General features: G+C 52.0%; 1 protein-coding gene across 3 annotated transcripts in view; it reads right to left on the bottom strand.

Annotated features, from left to right (window-relative positions):
• The window catches only part of LOC103346519 (golgin subfamily A member 2), a 108,653-nt gene that overhangs the window by 73,906 nt on the left and 11,551 nt on the right, over window positions 1–23,196 (bottom strand). The window contains exon 3 of one of the 3 annotated variants that reach the window (XR_016236848.1): window positions 8,759–12,907. The exons of 1 other annotated variant lie outside the window; for it this stretch is intronic. The gene's annotated coding sequence lies outside the window, so the exon portion shown is untranslated. Of the gene's footprint in view, window positions 1–8,758; window positions 12,908–20,186; window positions 20,832–23,196 lie in introns of those variants that run through there. One more of the 3 variants, XR_016236849.1, reaches the window with a different exon arrangement.

The raw sequence follows: 23,196 nt of genomic DNA, 5'->3' as shown, positions 1-23,196 counted from the left end.
CCCGCGGGACTCGGGGCACACGCGCGAGCACCACCACCGCCGCGGAGCCACCAACGCCACCGGGGGGGGGGGAGCTGGGGGGTGACGACGCCTCCCCCTCCTCCTCCTCCTTCCCCCACGCACGCCAACAAGCCAACGCGCGACGCCACAGCCGCCCGGGGCGGTTCCACACGCGGAAGGGGAGCTGGAACCCCCAACCCCCAAGACACGGTGGGCCGGCCCAAGGGGAGGCGAAACACAGCAGGGTCACGGCGACCCGGGTCGGGAAGCGGATGAGAAAGAGAGCAAAGGAGACGGGGGCCAGGGCCGCCCAGCAGGCGGAGGAAGGCGCGAGCAAAGGGCGACGGGGAAGGACCAGGGCCACCCACGCGACGACGGTGCGGGCGGAAGGGCCTCACCACGCAGCCGGCCGGCCCGGCCAGTCGCGCCAGAGCACACAACCCCCACCACCACACGCGGGATCTCACTGCCGGCACCCTCCGAGGGCAAGGGCGGTCCCGCAGGGATGGGAAGGCAGTACCTGACGCAGCCAACCGGGGGCCGTCGTGCCTCAGCCACAGCCACCCAAACACGCATCTTCACGCGGGGAAGACCACCGGCCCCGCCCCCGCCACCAGTCACGGACAGACCCCAACCCCACAAGGCCCCCACAGGCACGCGGGCAGCAGAGCCCTCAAAGAGCCCACCCTCCCCCGGAGGGGGAGGGCGAACGGCCCAGCCCGCAGCGACAGCGAGGGGGGGTGGGGGCCGCACCAGGGCCACGGAGGGCGAGGCACCGGAGGCACGAGGGAGAGGACGCAGGGAGCGCCTTGGGCCACAAAAGCCGGACCCGCCGGGGAAACGGACACGGGATCCCACCACCACACACCAGGGCGGTCCCGCGACGCCTGGGACACCGGAGCCCGCCTCTGGCGACCCTCCACGTCTTCTCCCACGCACACCCAAGAGCCCCGCCGCCAGGGCGCCTCCACGCAACATCGCCAACAACCGCACACACCGCACGGCCCTCGCGCCATCTCCCGCCCATCCAACCATCCAGATCTCCATGCCCGGGAGAAGCACCGCGACCCCGAGGGAACACTCCCCAGGGGCGACCACGCGGGCCGAGGGGGAAGAGAGGGCTGGGCCCAGCCCAACACACGTGCCGACCGCCGCCCGACAACGGCCAGTCGCAGCCCGGGGTGGCGAGCAGGGGAAGCTGAGAGCTGCCCACTCGCGCCACAGCCCCAGGGACGCACAGGACGGGCCACGCGCGCCCCCGCCAAGCCCCGGCCGACAAGGCAACACACGGAGAGTGACGCGGAAGGCACGCGCGCACACGGGCACGCGCGCCGGTCCCCAACACGAAGAAAGAGCGACCGACCGCCAGCCCGGCCCGGCGGGACCCTCCCCCGACACGGAGGGGGGAGGCGCGGGCCGCGGCCATTAGGGCCGAAAGAGCAGCGCCCCGGTCCCCACCGCGGGGACCGGCAGACCCACCAGCACGCCTACGCTTCCCCCCCAACAGAAGGGGCAAACGGGGCGCACGGGTGGGGTACGCCACCCAACGCACTCAGCACAGGAGGGACGGCGGCCGGGGGATAACGGTACCCCGTCAGAAGGCACGCCCCTCTCTCGGATCGCTAGAGAAGGCGTTCCTCACCGAAGGTGGGCCACACCCCACCCCAACTGCCCCCCCCCCCGCCGGGCCGGCAGGAGGCAAGCCGAGGGAGCACCACCCGAGAGACCGATCAATCGGGCGAGGGGGTCTGCGGTATAGGGAAGAAACGGCACCTCGAGCATCCGCGGCCAGGGCAAGGGCAGGCTGGGCGCATTACCAATCCCATTCGCCACAGCCCTCCCGGCCCCCGCACTTGTCCGGCCAGACCGGACCACACCGCGACTGCTCGACACACCTGGCACACACCACCCCACGGGGGCAGGGTGGCAAGCGCGCAGGCATGCGCCCACCAAGCCGATACCCCACACACACGTGGGGGCGACGGCACGACACCGGCAGCCTCCCTCCAAGCGAGGCGAAGCACACACGTGTCTCCTTCTCTTACCGCCTCGACCCCCCCAAGACTCCCAAGGGGCACAGACAGCAGCCAGAGGCAGCCGCAGCAGCGACACCCGGGAGAGGGCGCTGGGGAGACAGGAGCAACACCACCACTCGGCTTCAGGCACCTGAGGCACAACCTGGACCACTCCAGGGGCACCGCACAGGCTCGCGCGGAGGCAAGGCTCCGCAGCCACAGAGCCCACGACAGGGCGACGGCGAGGGATGCCCGCCACGTCAGAGGACCCCGACCCCCCCCCGCGCACAAAAGCACGGGGACAGCAGAGGCCGGGCCGGCTTCCGCACCCCTGCCACCCACACACCACCCGCAGGTGGGGAAGGCAGAACGAGGGGCCCGCAGGCCAGAACGAGAGGCTCAGCAGCGTTCACCATGAACGGCTGTCCCTCATCTGGAGCGGCTTAGGTCCGGCCCAGGAGAGCGCCACAGCACCACATCGGTCACAGTCAGGTCTAGGCTTTAACACGTGGAGCGAGGGCGGGGGGGACACGACCCGGCGAGGACAGCCACCAGAGGGGCCCGCTGCAGCCTCACCAGCCCCCGCCTCTCACTGCAGGCGGTAGACAACCCCAGCGGAGAACGCCTGACACGCACACGTGGCATGAAGCCACCCCTCATCGAGGGCCTTTCAAGTCAGAGGGTTGTCACAACCACCACGCGATCGGCTCACCAGCGGCAGAGAGCGCACGCGGGTAGAGGACCCGACGCCCGCCTCACCCCACCGCCCTCGGGCACCATAGGCCGGAGGTGGCATCACCGTCGCGGGACAACCGGAACGCACGCACACAAGCCACCGCGCGAGCCCAAGCAGGTGGCTCTCAGAAAGGAGCACGGTCGAGCACCAGCCCACTGGAAGCCCACTTTGTCCCCGTGTCCCCAACGCACGTCCGGAGTCCCCTCCCTGGCGACAGTCACCAGAGAACAGCGTGTCAGCACCTACCTGCAGGTCCAAAACCACAACTCCAAGTATAAAAATGTCCACGCGAGAGGACACAGGGCTGATGCACTGGACACAGCCACCTCTGAGCTTGGGGACCCGGTCACTTGTCCCCAAAATGCCACCCATCTCTGTTAGAGGACACTCCTCTGGCCACCTGGTCGACCTGGGGTGGGGGAGGGGACTAGGGCCATGAGCAAGCCACCACCCCACACATGGCAGGCAGCCCCATCCAGGCGAACTCACGCACGGGCTGCAGCGGACCGGCCTCTAGCCCTCAGAAGGCAACCCAGGGGCCGGCGCCGTGGCTCAATAGGCTAATCCTCCGCCTTGCGGTGCCGGCACACCAGGTTCTAGTCCCGGTCGGGATGCCGGATTCTGTCCCAGTTGCCCCTCTTCCAGGCCAGCTCTCTGCTGTGGCCAGGGAGTGCAGTGGAGGATGGCCCAAGTGCTTGGGCCCTGCACCCCACGGGAGACCAGGAGAAGCACCTGGTTCCTGCCATCGGATCAGCGCGGTGTGTTGGCCGCAGCGCACTGGCCGTGGCGGCCATTGGAGGGTGAACCAACGGCAATGGAAGACCTTTCTCTCTGTCTCTCTCACTGTCCACTCTGCCTGTCAAAAAAAAAAAAAAGAAAAAAAAAAAAAAAAAAGGCAACCCAGGACCTTCGATCGCTCCCTGAAGGGGGATTTTGGAAAGGGAAAAAAAAAAAAAAATCCAGACCTTCCTTAGTGGCAAGTAGCAAATAATTAGGGTTAGGCCCAAGTGCAGAAGGACTTGGAAGAAAGAAAAGGAAAAACAAAACCCCAAGCCTGTATGGCCAAGGCACCCTTCCCTCTGCCACCCACAGATCGACATCCCCGGTCGGTCCCCGTAGGTGGTGGCGGTGGTGGCAGCAGCACTACCAATACGTAGTGTGACAGGGTGTGCTGGTCGACCCGCCAACAGTAGCGCCACCCCAGTCTAGCCACGTTCAGGCGCGAGGCGACGCCCGCCTCCCTCCACAGCCTTTGCCTGCTCACTTGCCATCCTCCAGGCCCAATCTCTGACCAATACATCAGGCCCCCAGGTCCCAGCAGGGCAGGGACAGTCCTTCCTGCAGCTTAGGGACTTCGTCACACTCTGTCTCGGGCTCCTCGGCCACTTGTCATCCCTTGTCGGCTCCGGAGCCTGCGACAGCCATATCAAGGCAGCCACCAGGTGGAGTCCGACAACCGACACCGAGGAACCAAGGGACAGCCAGCTGGATGCATCCAGGCGGCAGGGGGACGACATCGTAGCTCAGAACGTGTTTCTCGGCTGCCCGGGGGCAGAGAGTGTGTGGAGGGGGTCGGGGGCAGGTGTCTGCACAACCACAAAGGCTGTGGGGCATAGGTGCCCACACAGCCGAGGGTTGGGACTCAGCAGACTCTGGGAATCTCAGAGCATGAAGTGCCTCCCGAAGACGGGTCTGGCCTCGCCTGGCTCCGGGGAGTCAGCCTGTCAGACCCCCAGGGCTGTCCTGGCCGCGAGGAGCATCTTCTCGTGGCTCATGGGGTGTGTGTGGGGAGGGAGAGGGGGGCATCGGGAAGGAGGCTCATCCTCTGGCAGCACACCATCTGTGGCAGAGGCCATCCATGGGCTTCACTATTGCCTGGGCACGTGGGGATGCACTCCACAGATCACTGTTTACACAGAAGTTTAAAAAAATGGGGGGGGGGAGTGTAGTGTGTCATATTCTTATTTTTTGTATCTATGAACTACATAGAACCTCTTCTCTTTGTATTGATATCACATTCACATAAGAATTAAAAAGTCCACTTAGCCACCCAAAGGTGAAGGAAGGAAAGGAAAGGAAAGAAAAGGAAGAAGAAAAGACGAGAGAGCAGCAGAGAGAATTAAAAAGAGGGGAAAACATTGAAAGAACACTAGGGAGAGAGAAACAGAAAGAGTGAAAGTAAAAAAAAAAAGTTGGAGAAAGAAGAAAAAAAAAGGAGGACCGAACAGAAAGACAAAAACTAAGAAGAGAGAAAGAAAACGTAAAAGATGGGGGAAAGAAGGAATGGAAGTTTAGAAAGAAAACCGTGAGGACGTGAGGACACGACAAAGAGAGGAAACACATGAGGGAAGGTAGGAGACAAAAAATGAAACCAAAATAAGGAAGAGAGGAGAAAGCATGAAGATTTAAAAAGACGAGAGAGAGAGAGAGCAAGTGGGGAGAAAAAATAAGAAAGGACAAAGAATATCAAGTCAAGGGGGGAGTGAGAAATAAAGTCGGAAGAAAGAGAAAGAAGCTAGAAGGAGACGGACAGACACACGGACGAGCGGGAAACAGCACGAGAGCAAGAGACAACAGGGAATAAACTGAGAAAGAGAACATAAAAGAAAGGAAAAAGAGGGAGGGAGGGAGGGAGGGAGGGAGGGAGGGAGGGAGGGAGGGAGGGAGGAAAGAAAGAAAGAAAGAAAGAAAGAAAGAAAGAAAGAAAGAAAGAGAAAGAAAGAAAGAAAGAAAGAAAGAAAGAAAGAAAGAAAGAAAGAAAGAAAGAAAGAAAGAAAGAAAGAAAGAAAGAAAGAAAGAAAGAAAGAAAGAAAGAAAGACGCGAACGGTAACCCACAGGGGACTCAGATCACCCAGGGTGGCGCCCAAGGACCCGAGAGCCCATCCCCAGTCACGGCCCGCTCCCCGCACCCGGCCAGCTTCCCACCCCTCTCGCGGCAGCTGCAGCGGCGGGGGCAGCGCCCCAGCCCAGAGAAAAATGCCCCCCCCCGCCCCCACAGCAGAAAGCTCGCCTGTGCTCCACACCGCGCATGTGCTAAACAGGCCCCCAACCACTGCGCAGCCTCCACCCCGAAGTCTCGCGATACTCAGGACGCTCTATTTAGACGCCAGCGCCATTTTGGCTTTCACCGGCCACCGTGCCCGATCTGATACTGTGGTCGCTAGGTGGCGCGCGAGGATCGCCGTAGAGAGATTTGGGTCTCTCGGCGGGGGTGGGTGGGGAGGAAGGGGGAGATGAAGGGCAGGGCAGAGGAGGCTGAGGGAGGAAGGTGAATGAGGAATGACACTGGGTCCCAGGCCCGTGGGTCAGCTCCAGATTCCCCCCACACACACACACACACCCACCCCCTTGGGCCATATTTCTCCAGGCCTGGCTCTCCAGAAATCTCAGCCAATGATGAGAGGGAGGGCTTCCCGGGAGCTGGGAGCTGGGCCAGACAGGAACACAGGCACACACTCACAGTCACACTCACACACTCACTTTCTTCAATGCAATCACTGTCTCCAGCCGGGACGGCCCTCCCTAGGTAGTACTGTTATAAAGGATGGCCCAGTATCTCCTCGCTGTGTGTCTCCTTCCACCACCAGGAGTTGGAAGGAAATGTGAAGGGTCACCACTGGAAGACCGGGAGGCAGGGTGGAAGCACAACAAACCTGCCCAGCTTTGTATGCTTCTTGGAGAGATACATTGATTTATGCCATTTTTTTCTTTTTCATGTGAAATGCAGTGACGTAAAGAGAAGGCTAGAGAGAGAGGGGAGGGAGGAGAGGTAGGAGAGGTGGGGGGAGAGAGAGAGAGGGAGAGAGAGGGAAGGAGGGAGGGAGGGAGATATCTTCACTTCCCAAATGCCCACAGCAGCTGAGGCTGGGCTAGGCCAAAGCCAGCAGCCAGGAGCTCCATCTGGGCCACCCTTGTGGGTGACAAGGACACAACTACTTGGCCCATCTCCCACTGACGTTGTCTTTAACATGTTGTGCTACAATGCTGCCTAGCTCCCACTAGCTAACTTTAAATTTCTGTCTTTTTTTTTTTTTTTGACAGGCAAAGTTAGACAGTGAGAGAGAGACAGAGAGAAAGGTCTTCCCTCCGTTGGTTCACCCCCCCAATGGCCGCTATGGCCGGACCGCTGCACCGGTCTGAAGCCAGGAGCCAGATGCTTCCTCCTGGTCTCCATTATGTGTGCAAGGCCCAAGGGCTTGGGCCATCCTCCACTGCACTCCCTATCCACAGCAGAGAGCTGGCCTGGAAGAGGAGCAACTGGGACAGAATCCAGTGCCCCAACCAGGACTAGGACCCGGTGTGCCGGCGCCGCAGGCAGAGGATTAGCCTAGTGAGCCACTGCGCCTGCCGGCCTCTATTTGTCTTTCTTCTAAGATCTTAGGGGAGCCACTGAGCTCTTTTGGGGACAGAAAGGAGGTGGAATGGCAGTGGGTCAGAGATGTGAAAGAAGGGGAGAACAGACAGTCTCCCAGAGAGAGCAAGCAGAGAGAGGGAGAGGGAGAGGGAGAGGGAGAGGGAGAGGGAGAGAGAGAGAGCACACTTTACTCTGCTCCCCATCAGCAGGCAGGGGTCAGAGGAGGAAGAGAGCAGACTGGGTCTCTGGGAAACAGGACAGGAGCCTGGCCTGCCTTCCCCTTCCCAGCACATGAGCAGAAATGGCTGCACAGTGAACAGCGTCTGGGCACACAGGATCTAGCTCAACCCACAAGAAGCTTCTGCTCCCTCCGGTGAGGCACAGAAAGAGGCAGGGGAGAGCCAGTCACCGCATCCCGGGAGATACCGCAGCACAACTCACCCTCCCATTCCAAGAGGGGTTTTGCTCCTGAGAAGTTCTCATCCACTCTCCTCTCTGCCTGGGAAGGCACTGCCCCTAAAATGGCCTTCCAAGTGTTCCAGACAAACAACACACCCAGTCAGACCTGTGTGTACGTGTATGCATGTGTGTGGAAATGGAGAGAGCCCTTCAGAGCTGTGTGTGTGTGTGTGTGTGTGTGTGTCCCAATGACATACCAAAATAAACCAGTGCACCATACACACATTTTGACTGCAGCTTGACCACCCTGGAACACCAGGGCGGGGAGGGATGTCAGGTCTCTGGAACCCACCTGGGGGAAGAAGTCTTCTGGCTCCCAAGGCTCACTCCCCTGGGACTGGGGGGGGGGGGAGATGAGGAGCAACAGACAGAAGTAGATCACAGAGAAACATCGCTCCTCAGGCGGCCTTTGAGGCCTTCCTTTTGGGGTAGATATCATTCTCTACGTGTGGCAGCCAAAGCCGCAGGCACGGGGGACAATGAGAAAAATTCAGTCAAGGGAACTACAGCACGGGCGAGAGGGGGTTGACTGATCCAATTAGAGGTCAGGCCTGGGCCATAGTCTCCTTCAGGGAGAAGAAGACCCAGACACTAGGTTTCTTTCTTTCTTTCTTCCTTCCTTCCTTCCTTCCTTCCTTCCTTCCTTCCTTCCTTCCTTCCTTCCTTTCTTTCTTTCTTTCTTTCTTTCTTTCTTTCTTTTTTTATCCAGGCACCCAAGTCAGAAAATCCACAGGGCAGTCATGTCTATGGTTTCCTACAGGGACAAAATCCGGGGTCGATGTCGTTCAGAACAAACAACTTTCTTCTTCTACCTTTCCAGGTGAAGAAGGGGAGACTTGGGGGGGGGGGAGACCGACCGACCCCAGTCTCCAGTCCCACATGGGCCAGCCCCACCCAAAGGCATGCCAGCAGCTTCCAAAGGAGGAAGTCCAAAGGTGCTCCACACCCAGCCCACGCCAAACAAGCCCCCACCCCCAACCGCCCGCCAGCCCGGAAAGTTGTGACTCCATCTTAGCTCTCCCTCACCAAACCCATGTTCAATACTGTGGCCGCTAGGTGGTGCGCGAGCCTCAGGCAAGAGAGACTCGGCTCGGCTCGGCTTGCGGAGTGAGGGAGGGCCCGGTGAAGAGGAGACGAAGGGAAGCAGAAATTTCACACTGGATCCTCCCTCCCTCCCTCCCTCCCTCCTTCCCCATCAACTCCACATCCACAGAGACCTGTCCAAAGAGAGTCCAGGTAGGGCTATCGACAGTATCCGCTTTATTCCCAGTAACCTCCTGCTTAAAAATAACCGGTAGTCTCTAAGATGTCTGTCACCAACCAGGTTCTCCTGTATCGATTTACTCAAAAGGCAGTTACAGAGATAGTCGGTTCACTCCCACAAATGGAACTACAACAGCCTGGGCTGGGCCAGGCCAAACCCAGGAGCTTGGAACTTCATCAAGGTCTCCCATATAGGTGCAGGGGCCCAAGCACTCAGGCCATCTTTAGCTATCTTCCCAAGCACATTAGCAGGGAGTTGGACTCTGGCATCGCAGGCAGTGGCAACCTCAGGGCCCTAGGAAGCGGTTCCTTGGTCTCAAGTCTCTGCCTGCAACGCTGGCATCCCACAGCAGCATGGGTTTGAGTGCCTGCCACCTGGTCCAGGACTGATCCAGCTTAACCAGATGCCCCACAATGCTTGCATCTCTCTCTCTCTCTCTCTCTCTCTCTCTCTCATTCTCCTCCTCCTTCTCTCCTTCCCTGTCTCTGTAATGCTGCCTCTCCAATAAATATGTAATCCATTAAAAAGTGAAAAGAAAGTGATCGATTGTGGGGTTGAATCTTCAACTATCTTCAAGTAATCATAAGATGATCCGCCTCTCCCATTGGAGTACCTGGATTGGATATTTTAAAAAAAAAATATTTTTTTTGACAGACAGAGTGGACAGTGAGAGAGAGAGACAGAGAGAAAGGTCTTCCTTTGCCATTGGTTCACCCTCCAATGGCCGTCGCGGCCGGCGCGCTGCGGCCGGCGCACCACGCTGATCCAATGGCAGGAGCCAGGTGCTTCTCCTGGTCTCCCATGGGGTGCAGGGCCCAAGCACTTGGGCCATCCTCCACTGCACTCCCTGGCCACAGCAGAGAGCTGGCCTGGAAGAGGGGCAACCGGGACAGAATCCGGTGCCCCGACCGGGACTAGAACCCGGTGTTGAGCCGCGGCGCCAGCCAGGATTGGATTTTTTACTCCAGTATGACTCTAGCTCCCCACCAGTGGAGACTCTGGGGTGCAGCCCTGACAGTTCCCGTCACTCACACCCAATAGCGTCTGACTCTATTTTTTTCACCGTGGGGCTTTCTAACAATCCCCACACATGGATGTCAGGGAGCCAAGTACTTGAAACCTCACCTGCTGCCTCCCAGGGCATGCCTCTGCACAAAGCTTGAATCAGAGGAGACTCAGGAATCGAACCCATGCTCCACTGCATGAGACGGGAGCGCCCCATGCCGAAAACTCTAACCGTTGATCCGAACGCCCACCACACATTATTTCTTCAAGTTTTAAGATTCATTTATTTATTTCTGAATCGGAAAGGTAAAGTGTGTGTGGGGTGGGGGGAGGTAGAGAGAAACACAGAGAGAGAGAGATTGATTCCATCTGCTGGTTTCACTCCCCGCCTCTTCAAACTACAGCTCTCTACAACATGCTCTACAATATGCCCACCTTTGCAAATTCCCTCACAACACCGCCAAAATGAAGGAACATACTAGTGGCGGCTGTCCCACGGCTCCTCGTCTGTCCTACCTATCGCTGCCTTTGACAAAATCTCTGTGAGACACGGAACATCTGAGTGACCATATACAGCAGCGGCACCAATCTTGTGTCACCACACTACCACAGACTAGGGAATTTTGTGAACTTCTCTTAGGATGCGGACAGAACCGACTTCCTCTGGCAAATGTAGATGTACATATATCAAAACACCTTTACCTCCCCTCCCTACAGAATGAACAAGCAGGCCAACAGAGAACTAAGCAAATGGAACACAGGCAAGAAGTCAAGAGGAATCATGAAATGACACATAATTCAGGGTGTAACAGCAACCACAGTGTGGGTGGGAGAGGTCTAAGTAGACTTTGTATCCACCGGTTCACTCCACAAATGCCCGCAACAAAGAGCCAAGGCTGGGCCTGGTCAAAGCCAGGAGCCAGAAACGCTACCCAGTGGAGGAGGGGGGGCACTCGTGACATCACGTGCTGCCTCCCAGGATGTGTATCATCGGGAAGCCAGAATGTGGGTAGCCAGACTCAAAGCAGGCACCCGGATGTATAGCATGCAGGCACATGCCAGGGTATGGTTTTTTTTTTTTTCTTTTTTGACAGGCAGAGTTAGACAGTGAGAGAGAGAGACAGAGAGAAAGGTCTTCCTTTTTCCGTTGGTTCACCCCCCCCCAAGTGGCTGCTGCGGCCGGTGCGTTGCGGCTGGCACACTGTGCCGATCCGAAGCCAGGAGCCAGGTGCTTCCTCCTGGTCTCCCAGGGGAGTGCAGGGCCCAAGGATCTGGGCCATCCTCCACTGAACTCCCAGGCAACCACAGCAGAGAGCTGGACTGGAAGAGGAGCAACCCAGACAGAACCGGCACCCCGACTGGGACTAGAACCCGGTGTGCCGGCGCCGCAGGCGGAGGATTAGCCTAGTGAGCCACGGTGCCGCCCCCCCCCCCAGCATGTGGATTTTACAAGTTGAAAATCTCCTTTCACTCTTTGTCACAGGACCCACAGTCATTTACAGTCCTCGTTCACTTCTTTTCTGATGCTCCAAATGGCTGCACTGTCAGATTTTCACATCCCTCACATCCCCATTCAACAAAGCCAGAAAACTTCCTCGCTGATGTGAAATCCACTCCCGTCAGAAACACGTTCGACTGCACAGTTCCATGACATTCGGTACACTCACGTCACGGTCACGTTCGTTGCTGTAGTCCTATTTTTATTTTTAAAATAAGGAGGGAGAGGGACACACACACACACACACACACACGGGCTGGAACTGGGTCAGAGACTGCATCCAGATCTCCCACATGCTCAGCAGGAGCCTAAACACTTTGGGGTATTTGTCAGACAGTACCCTTCCTATTTGCCCAACGACAGCCATATCCCCCTATGGCCCTCAACCCCACCTCGCCTGCCCACTCATCGTGCCATAACAAGTCTTCCTCTGTGGCGATCTTCTCTGGGGTTCCTTCACATTTGTCCAACTACCTCTTGTGTTAGGGTGGTGAGAAGGCACGTGAGGTCACTCACTGATGCCCTGGGCTCACAGAGGGGGACTGTGGATTTCCACGGGAAGCAGGCGGGAGAGTGAGAAGTGCTTGTGAAACCCAAAGGCGAATGACCATAATCTGCCCCTCCTCCCCAGAGCAAGCACAGTTCAGCAGAGGTGTCTGTCTGTCTGTCTGTTGTCAAAATCATCCCCTGCTAGCCTTCTGTCCTGTGACTACCAGAATTCCAGAACGGCAAGAGAATCTGCTCAGCATTCCACTGCACTGGTTCTGTCTCCTCTGAAAGACACATGTGCACGCTCTATCTTAAGCAAACACACCCCAGGCCATAAAGAAAGATGTCAGCCTTCAAGTCAGGGTTTCAGCTGTGGTCGCTGTCATGGTTTCCAGGGCTAAGAGGACTGACTGACCTTTGCCCCAGAAAGGCAGCATTCTGGTGGAGCAGGGAAAGTTGGCCATTCACTGACAAAGACCCGAGGTGGGGGAGCTGAGGAGAAGAGAAAAGGAAACCCATTCACAGAGAAAAGCTCGGGGCTGTTTCTTCTGCATTTGAATGAAGCCAATTGAATGAGGCAGATTCCAAGTCATTGAGGGTGGGTGGGTGTGGCAAGTAGATTCCCAAGGCCAGGCTACCAGTTTCTCTCTTCAGCTGTGCCTTGCAAAGTCATCACAGTGGCAGGATAGGATAAGATTCATTCTGGGAGGGTGTGTGTCCTCCCCCCACCTCTGTCCCCATGGGCACCTCTGCCCTGACTCTGGCCTAGGAAGAGGGCACGGGGCAGGGGAGTGAAATAACTGGCCAGGGATGCCAGGAACACAGCTTTCCTCTCTGCCCTTTTGCTCCAACCTTGGAACATCTTAGCTTATCCAGAGAATATTCTATAACTAGGAAGGCACCAATATTTTTTTTTCTTTTTCTTCCTGGGCATAGGTGCACACTGGTGTATTCCACCATGAGCCCATCCACAGGCATGTTTAACTTACCAGTTGTTCTTTGGCCAGAACATACAAGGCTGCTGCCAGATGCATCTCTGTTCACAGATCCTTCTGTGTTAGCCTATTTGCTTGCTTATGTGAAAGGCTAAAAACAGAGATAGAGATAGAGATGATAGAGATATAGAGAGAGAGAGAGAGAGGGAGAAGGTGAGACATCTGGTACACTCCCACAAATGGCCACCATGGCCAGGGCTGGGCCATGATGAACCCAAGAACCAGGAGCTTCTTCCAGGTGCCTAAGGACTTGGGATAGCCTTTGATACCACCCCCCAGGCCATTATCAGGGAGTTGAATTGGAACTGGAGTGGCTAAGACTCAAACTGGTGCCCATATGAGATGCTGGGGTCACAGGCGGCAGCTGTACCTGCTGCACCACAATGCCGGTCTCACCAGTGTCTTTATATTATGAAATCTGCTTCCATTCATCTACTTCAGCCATCCACTGCTGCCTTTCCAGACCCATTAGCAGGAAGCTTGATTCAGAAGCATATAGAGTACCCAGGACCCGACTTGGCACTCTGGTGTGAGATGCCAACATCTCAAGCAACCGCTAATCCAACCATGCCACAAAACACCCCACCTCAATTGTTTTTGTCATTCATCATCAGGATTTGGGATTTTACACACACACACACACACACACACACACACATTCTGTCACCTGATCACATGAACCCTGAATGTAACAGCCAGGGTAAGTGCAATCTCCTGTGTAATATGATGTTTTCTCAGTTCAGTTTCTCAGCTACAGCACAGGGACAGGTAGTAAAAGGTGGTAAAAGGCTTCATTCATACATGTTGTGATGCCAGGACCAGTGTGGTAACACAGCGGGTTAAGGCAGATTCTGCTGTCATATATCAGGTGTACCCCGATACATGACAGGCACCCTGAAGAAGCTCTTTAAAAGGAAAAAAAAAAATCCAGCGTTTGGGACAGCAGCTTCTCAGATCAGTGTGGGCTCTTCCTCCTTCCTGCTAAGATGTCTTGGCTTGATTGATTTAGAATGTAGACTTACAGAGAGGAAAGGTAGGGAAGGAGGTAGGGAGGTAGGGGTGTGTGTGTGTGTGTGTGTGTGTGTGTGAAAAGGAGAAGGTACTCCCAGGATCTATTCATCAGAAACTATATGTTTAGCAGAGCAGCCAGGCAGAACCTAAAGCAGCACTCCTCCGTGGGGTGTGTGCATCCCAAGCATAACTCACAAGGGCATAATGACCACCTGCCCCACTCACTCTGCCTTGCAATCTTCCTTTAAGAAAAAGAAGCAAGCTGTGATTTTTTTCATGTTGTGTCACATGCCATGCCCGTTGTCTGAATCTCCTCCCTCTACATGGTCAATATTTTATCACAATTTTCACTTCTAATCCTTTTTTTTTTTTTTTAGATATTTATTTTTTCAGGCAGAGTTACAGAGAGGCAGAGGTCTCCCACGCACCAGTTCACATCCCAGGTGGCTGAAACACCCTGAGTTGCACCGATACGAACCCAGGAGCCTGAGCTTTTTCCATGTCTCCCGTGGGAGTGCAGAGGCAGAAGGACTCAGGCCTCCTTTTACTGTTTTTGCAGACCATAGCAGAGAGCAGCCAGCTGGGATGGGATTCGAATGGGAGCCCATATGGGATGCCGACACTGCTTGTGGCAGTTTTACCTGCTACACCACAGCACAGGCCCCCTAATAATAATAATAATAATAATTCTTTTTAAGATTTTTATCTTTTTTTTTTCTGGAGAGTCAGAGTTACAGAGAGTCCTTCCATCTCAAACTGGAGCCACAGATAGATGCTTAACCTACTATGCCCCAGGGTCAGCCCAACCCCCCCACCTTCAGAGACTTAGTTGGCCAATTCTCTTTTAAATTTAATGTACTCTTATTTATGTGAAAGAGTTGTGGGGTGACTGGCTGAGAGTTGGGAGAGGAAGAGAGATCTTCCATCTGCTGGATGGGCTCTGGGTGGCCAGGGCAAATCCAGGAGGCAGGTGCCGGGAGCTTCATCTGTTCCACATCTCCCAGCTGGTCCAAGTAGTGGGTCAATCTTCCCGTGGCTTTCCAGGTGAATTAGCAAGGAGCTGGATTGGAAATGGAGGAGGAGGGACTGGAAATAGACCTCATATTAGCGGATCATGGAGTCACAGCTGAGCTGAGCCCCCTTAAGATTTTTTTTTTTTGACAGGCAGAGTGGACAGTGAGAGAGAGAGAGAGAGAGAGAGAGAGGTCTTCCTTTTCTGTTGGTTCACCCGCCAAGGGCTGCTGTGGCTGTTGCACCACAGCGATCCGAAGCCAGGAGCCAGGTGCTTCTCCTGGTCTCCCTTATGGGTGCAGGGCCCAAGGACTTGGGCCATCCTCCACTGCCTTCCCGGGCCACAGCGGAGAGCTGGACTGGAAGATGAGCAACTGGGACAGAATCCGGTGCCCCAGCTGGGACTAGAACCCGGTGTGCCAGCGCTGCAGGCAGAGGATTAGCCTAGTGAGCCGTGTCGCCAGCCCAAGATTTTTTTTTTTTTAAGATTACACTGTACTGGGGCCAATCCAGCTCTCTGCTATGGCCTCCCACATGGGAGACTGGGAAGAAGCTCCTGGCTCCTGGCTCCTGGCTTCGGAGCAGCACAGCTGGGGAGTGAACCCGGGGACGGAAGACTCTGTCTCTCTCTGCCTCTGCCTCTCTGTAACTCTGTTTTAAATAAATAAATAAATCTTTCCTTCCTTCCTTTCTTTCAAATAAATAGATCTTATAAAAGAAAAATTCCTGAAGTCAGGTACCCTGGAGAAGCTCTTTAAAAAAAAAAAAAAAAGACACCATTTGGGACATCAGCATCTCATATCAGAGCATGGAGCCACACACACAGGCAGGCAGATGCTTAACCTACTATGCCCCAGGGCCAGCCCATCCCCCCCTTTCAGAGATTTAGTTAGCCAATTCTTTTTAAAATTAATTTACTCTTATGTATGTGGAAAAGTTATGGGGTAACAGGCTGAGGGTTGGGAGAGGAAGAGAGATCTTCCATCTGCTGGATGGGCTCTGGGTGGCCAGGGCAAATCCAGGAGGCACGTGCCGGGAGCTTCATCTGTTCCACTTCTCCCAGCTGGTCCAAGTAGTGGGTCAATCTTCCCGTGGCTTTCCAGGTGAATTAACAAGGAGCTGGATTGGAAATGGAGGAGGAGAGACTGGAAATAGATCTCATATTAGCAGATCATGGAGTCACAGCTGAGCCGAGTTCCCTTAAGATTTTTTTTTTTTTTAAAGAAAGATTGCACTGGGGGCTGGCGCTGCGGTGCAGCAGGTTAACGCCTTGGCCCGAAGCTCCAGCATCCCATATGTGCGCCAGTTTGAGTCCCGGCTGCTCCTCTTCCAATCCAGCTCTCTGCTATGGCTTGGGAAAGCAGTGGAAGATGGCCCAAGCCCTTGAGCCTCTATACCCCCTGTGGGAGACCCAGAAGAAGCTCCTGGCTCCTGGCTTCAGATCAGCACAGTTCCAGCCATTGCAGCCCATTGGGGAGTGAACCATCAGACAAAAGACCTCTCTCACTTTCTCTGCCTCTCCTCTCTCTGTGTGACTCTGACTTTCAAGTGAATAAATAAATAAATCAATTTTTCTTAAAGATTTATTTATTTACTTGAAAGTCAGAGTCACACAGAGAGAGGAGAGGCAGAGAGAGGTCTTCTGTCTGATGGCACTCCTATGGGATGCTGGTGCTTCAGGCCAGGGTGTTAACCCGCTGCACTGCAGCACCAGCCCCAAATAAATAAATCTTTTAAAATTAAAAAAAAAAATGAAGATTGCACTGTATTGGGGCCAATTCAGCTCTCTGCTATGGCCTGGGAAAGCAGCAGAAGATGGCCCAAGTCCTTGGGCCCCTGCACCCATGTGGGTGACCTGGAAGAAGCTCCTGGCTCCTGGTTTTGGATCAGCATAGCTCCAGCCATAGCAGCCATCTGGAGGTGAACCAGGTGATGGAAGACTCTGTCTCTGTCTCTGCCTCTCTATAACTCATTCCAATACGTAAATAAAAAAAAAATCAACCTTTCTTCCTTTCTTCCTTTCTAATAAATAGATCTTATGAAAGAAAAATTCCTGAAGACAAGTTCCCTGGAGAAGCTCTTTAAAAAAAAAAAAAAAAAAAAAGGCCGGCGCTGCGGCTCACTAGGCTAATCCTCCGCCTTGCGGCGCCGGCACACCGGATTCTAGTCCCGGTCAGGGCGCCGGATTCTGTCCCGGTTGCCCATCTTCCAGGCCAGCTCTCTGCTGTGGCCAGGGAGTGCAGTGGAGGATGGCCCAAGTGCTTGGGCCCTGCACCCCATGGGAGACCAGGAGAAGCACCTGGCTCCTGCCATCGGATCAGCACAGCACGCCGGCTGCATCAGCCATTGGAGGGTGAACCAACGGCAAAGGAAGACCTTTCTCTCTGTCTCTCTCTCTCACTGTCCACTCTGCCTGTCAAAAAAATAAATAAAAAAAAAGAAAAAAAAAAGAATGAACAACAAGGGGCCAGTGCTGTGGCGTAGCAGGTAAAGCTGCTGCCTGAAGAGCTGATATCCCACATGAGTGTTGTTTCCAGTCCCTGCAGCTCAACTTACAGCCTGGGAGAGCAGAAGATGGCCCAAGTTCTTGGGTCCCTGCACCCACATGGGAGACCTGGAAAAAGCTCCTGGCCCCTGGCTTCAGATTGGCCCAACTCTGGCTGTTGTGGCCATTTGGTGAGTGAAGCAGGGGATGGAAGACCTCTCTCTTTCTCTCTCTGCCTCTGCCTCTCTATTTCTGCTTTCAAATAAATAAATAAATAAAAAACTTTAAAAAGCAAAAAGAACGAATCATCAGGGCCACCCTTGTCATAGTAGATAAAGCTGCCACCTGCAGTGCCAGAATTCCATATGCTGCCACTTCAAGTCCCAGCTGCTCCTCTCCAAATCCAACTCCCTGCTATGTGCCTGGAAAAACAACAGAGGACAGCCCAAGTACTCAGGCCCTTGAACTCATGTAGGAGATTTGGAAGAATCTCCTGAATTATGGCTTCAGCCTTACCAAGCACCAACTATTTTGGCCATTTCGGGAGTGAACCAGTGGAAGGAAGACCTCTCTCTCTGACTCTCCCTCTCTCTATGCAAAATAAGTCTTCAAATAAAAGAATGAATAACCAACATTAAATGATAAAAACTTACATTATAAGTCTACTGCATTTACATAAATCACAGAAATTTTGTGGGAAAAAAGATAGTCACCTTCAAGGGAAAAGTCTTCTAAAACAGTATTTCTTCTGAGTTCAGTTCCTAATATGGATCTCAGAACTATACACGAGTTTTTAATTGGGTGTGGTATAACAGAGAATACTAATCAAGGTGTCGGACATGCAGTAATCACTTCACATTTATCAAAAACTGATCTCATAAAATCTTTTATTTTTGCTATATCTTTGTTTCATCTATCTTACCTGGCAACACTTCCAGTGGTACCAGGAAGAACTAGCAGTATAGAGGAACTATCAGCATAGCTCTGGATGCCATATGAGGTGACAGACCACGGTTCAGAGAATTACAATTCCGGAAATAATGAAGATGGCATCACATAATTGGAGTGTGTTAGAGAGTGGTGTAGAAAGATTCTCATATATGAGAGGTTATCTCCACTGCAGGCCACCCCTTCAAGATCCTTCCAAAAAGAAACATTTTCCAGTCCCTTGCCTATCCTTCTCCATTCACCCACACCTCCTTCTCAAAGTTCATATAAAACTTCCAATATCAACTAGGCTTCGGAGCTTACAGATGAGATTAAGCACCATATCCCAAACCTTGATCCCTCTGGGCAAAGCATCAATAATTCTTGGTCATGCAAAGCCAGGTCTCCACCTTTCTGAGTCTTCTTTTCCTCTATTGTGAAGCCCTAGTGAGAGGGTGTAGGTCACAGGGATATTCTCTCAGGTACATTTTTATTCATGGAGTTTACTCATTCAGCTCAAACCACTTTCCTAGAAAAGTCACCATGCAGTTCTTTCACATTCCTCATAGAAACCACTGTCTTTGAAAATTGGATTATTTTAAAGATTTTGTTTATTTATTTAACAGGTAGAGTTACAGACAGTGAGAGAGAGAGAGAGAGAGAGAGAGAGAGAGAGAGAGAGAAAGGTCTTCCTTCCACTGGTGCACTCTCCAAATGGCCTCAATGACCGGAGCTGCGCAGATTCAAAGTCAGGAGCCAGGAGCTTCCTCCTGGTCTCCCATGCGGGTGCAGGGCCCAGGAACTTGGGCCATCCTCCACTGCCTTCTCAGTGAACTGGACTTCCCAGAGAGCTGGACTGGAAGAGGAGCAGCCAGAACTAGAACTGGCACCCACATGGGATGCTGGTGCTACAGGCAGAGGATTGACCTAGTATGCCATGCCACCAGCCCCTGAAAATTAGATTTTATATAAACTTATGCAATTTCAAATAAAAATACTGTGTAGGACACAGGAAAGCACCAGAAAGTTCTATTCTGAGGAGGCATCACAAAACCCCACAAATACAACTGCCCCATCGTATGAGAGCTTGCACACACTTCACAGTAATTTTGCTGAAAATTTGTGATATTAAATTAATGTTGTGAATGGTCACATGCTACAGTTATATAAATCTATGCCATATAGGTCAGTAACAGGATCCACGGTGGCTGAGTTAAAACTAGACTCAAAGCACACACCTTACTCATGCAACCTGCAGATTTGTTTGCCACACTGACATCTTAGATTGACCACATTTGTGGAGCTTCCGCAGAACTGTAAGAACACAGATCTCCTGGCAGAGCACCCACATCTAACAGCTTAATCACCTGAAATGTAAGCCATGCTGCACATTCTCTGGGCTTCAGATCTGAGGATCAAATGCAGGTATGGCCTTCCTCACAGACAATGCAATGTAAGATTTCCCCCAACTGAGAACCATGGATGTTTCTGTTCCTAATAAGTGAACATGTCTCACTCCCCAGTAATCCCTGTTGCCTGTTGGGATTAATTGTCAACCCAGAAAACATCCTCCAGGGTTACAGACTCTGTTTGGAGTCAATGGAGCAGAATCAGAAGAGCTTCAGGTCTGGAATTCCTTAGAGGTGGGCAGGAGTGGGCAAATGACCCATGTTTAGAAGGAACCTGAAAAACCCCTTTCCACACTTCTGTGGTGGTGATGCCATGCCTGGGGAAGACTACATTTCCCACAAGCCTCTGCACTCCTCCACTTGGAAAAGAGGGATGATTTGTAAACCTCCTGGGTATTCAGCCTTGCTGTAACATGGTGCATCTGAATTCATCTCCATCCATGTGCTAACCGTATGGAATTCTGATGGATTTGTCTTGACAAATTCATATTTGAAAGAAACCTGCTATGAATTGAGAAATTTAAATGGGGGTACAGTGTTGGGTGATAACTCACAACTTTTGATGTTACCAGTCACAGAGGAGAGGGTGGTTGCAGGAGCAAGTTTCGTGGTTTATTTTCCTCAGCTTAGTATAGAAATACAAAGCCAGGGAACAGTTTGTAAAGAGGCAGAAACTGTTATTTGACAGAAAAGAAACATCTATATGATTGGCAAGCAACAGAAAAAGCATCTGGCCTGAGGAGACCAGGAGGAGTGCCTGAATGGAACACTGGCTTTTAGGAAGTGTCCTGCATTTTTAAGGCATTGCTTTTTTCATTGGGTCATTCTGTGGAGGCACCCATTGGACAGGGGTTTCACATACTATATGGTGATTGTCTTGGGGTTTATGGAGACAGAGCGTGTCTCCTGGAGACTATCCATCTCCTTAGGGGCTCAGACCCCTCCTTTGCTAGCTCTGGGTCAAAGAATGCACCCACCCTGAAAGTATGATTAAAAGCCACAAGACCACACATGCGGCATAAGAAGCTATTAGTAGGTGAGATACCAGTTAGTCCAGAAACATACTTTCCAGCCACAGCTGACAGCCTACTTGTGAGTGACATTCTATGTATGTCTAAGGGGTCCACAGCATCCCAGCCACACTGGAAATCCTTTGATTTTCATTTTTCATTCTGAAAATTAGAGTTGTAAAACATTAGTCTACTTGTTACAGGTGCTTGTTTAAAGCATAAGTAAAGAAGTAATAAGATACATAAACAAGAAATAAATATTGCTGTGGAAACTCATGTATAACCCTTTAGAAAAGATGCTTTCCCTCATCTACTGAATAATTGGTGATGTGTCCATAAAGTATATTCCAGAGTTGGGAAAACTATTCTAGTGCATGAATTAGAATAAAATAATGGGTCTTCAGGTGAGTACATTTCAAATTCATTGTGTAAAATTCCAATGTCTGATAATTACCTATGAGCTCCTGAAGTTCTTTTTCCACTCATGTACCCATCCACCTAATAAATATGTGCTTTAGTTCTGAGAGCTGGACCTGAATCTTTACTTCCATTAGAGGACTGATGCTACCATCTAAACAAAGAGGTCAAAAGAAGGGATCCCAGAATCACAAAGGCTCCACTGCTATTGGTGCTCCCACTCAAATGGGGTGTTCAGAGTTGATATGGACTTGAGTAGGGGTTGGTGGCACTTACTGACTCTGGGCCCACAGCCTATTTCAGTTTTCTTTATGCTTAAGGTATGATTACCCTGCACAAATTCCTGAGTCTTCTCTAATCCTGCCACTGCCTCTCACTGACTGCTCTGCACGTGCAGAAACCTCAGTCTTGAGCTTCCAAGCCTAGGTACCTCCTCAAATCACAGAGACAATTGGGCTTTGAAATGTATATCTCAAAGTCATATTTCTTTAAATAGAAAGTTTTGAACTTGCATGAATCAAAGAACCAGCTCGGCACCATGAAGTAGTCCTTCCTCTGGAATTTTTCATCCTGGTCATTACAAAACTCTCAAAAAACTCTCAGTAGAAGCTGCTCCTACTGGGATTGAAAATAAGGATTCCAGAAGAATTCCTGAGAGGATTAAACATTGGAAGGCCATCCTCATTGACAGTTGACTAATTTTAAACAACTCATTCTTCTTTTTCTTCAGTATTGTTTCCATATAATCTCTGTAGTACATTATTTTGAGTATTGACAAAGTGTCAAGAGTTTGCATAACTAATTTGTGCTGATCGCAGAGGAATAAATGGTCCAGTAGTAAAGGTAAAGGAAGTGATGGCCAGAGAGTGGATGGACTAGTTAGGACACTCAGGAGGATTATGACCTGAGGTTAGTCATTTCATCTCTAGTAGTTACCTATTTAGTTGAAAGCAAAGAAAGGGAATCAGAGAAATGGGTCCCTTCCTTCTGTTTGTACACTTCCCATATGGCTGCCACAGCCAAGGCTGTGTCTAAGACAAAGCCAAGAGTCAGGAACTCCTTTTGATTCTTCTACTTGGGTGGTAAGGGCTCAGTTACTTGGACTGTCTTCTACTGCCTGCCCAGGAACATTAGCAGGCATCTGGATCAGAAGCAGAGTAGCCATGCCTCAACCTGATCCTACAATATGGGATGCCTGCATCACAGGCAGTGACTAAAACTACTCTATCACAAGGCTAATGCCTAAGGTTGGTCTTTTCTGACTCATCACTACTAAAATATCTAATCAGGTACCTATGTGTCTGACCATATTTCTTTTTGTATTAATTTATTTTGTAAATATATTCTTTAAAAAGACATGCAGACAAGATTAATGTCACCTCTCCTATAATACCTTGATCTTAAAACAATCATCATTATCCATCTAGTTTATATACTGGATCACTTGCTATTGCATTTATATCCATAACTACATATGAATATGTTGTGTAACTTACAGAAGAAAGTAAAATTTTATGTGAATTTGAGATTGAAATACTGAATTACAAAAATATGAAAAATTAAATACAATTATTTAATTGTACAATTTATCAGAAATCATATAACTTCTTTAAAAAGATTTATTTTTCTTAATTTAAAAGTCAGAATTAGAGAGAGAGAGAGAGAGATATGGAGATCTATCCCCAACTGGCTACAATAGGGAGGGCTTGGCCAAGATGAAGCCAGGAGCCTTAAACTCCTTCTGGGTCTCCCATGCCAGCTGTAGCAGCCCGAGCAGCTGGACTATCTTCTGCTGTTTTCTCAGATGCATTACCAGAGAGCCTGATAGAAAGTGGAGCAGCCAGGAATTAAGTCAGTGCCCACATGGGATTCTGGCACTTCAGGAAGTGGCTTAGCCCACTATTTCACATTAGTCCCTCACATAACCTTTAAAAAAAAAAAAAAAAAAAAAGAACATAGAGTGACATCAAGAAAAGGAGACACAGAGATAGAAATCTTGTATCTTCTGGTTCATTCCACACATGGCTGCAATGGCCAGGGCTTGGTCAAGAGAAGTCAGGAGCCAGAAGTTCCATCCAGATTTCCCCTGGTGGGGGGTGCAGTTCCCCGA

The sequence above is a fragment of the Oryctolagus cuniculus genome, chromosome 7 (assembly GCF_051225735.1).
Source record: "Oryctolagus cuniculus isolate XC-2025 breed Fujian yellow rabbit chromosome 7, ASM5122573v1, whole genome shotgun sequence".
NCBI lineage: Eukaryota > Metazoa > Chordata > Mammalia > Lagomorpha > Leporidae > Oryctolagus > Oryctolagus cuniculus.
The sequence above is the reverse complement of the archived record's forward strand: the minus strand, read 5'-3'. Positions and strand labels throughout refer to the sequence as shown.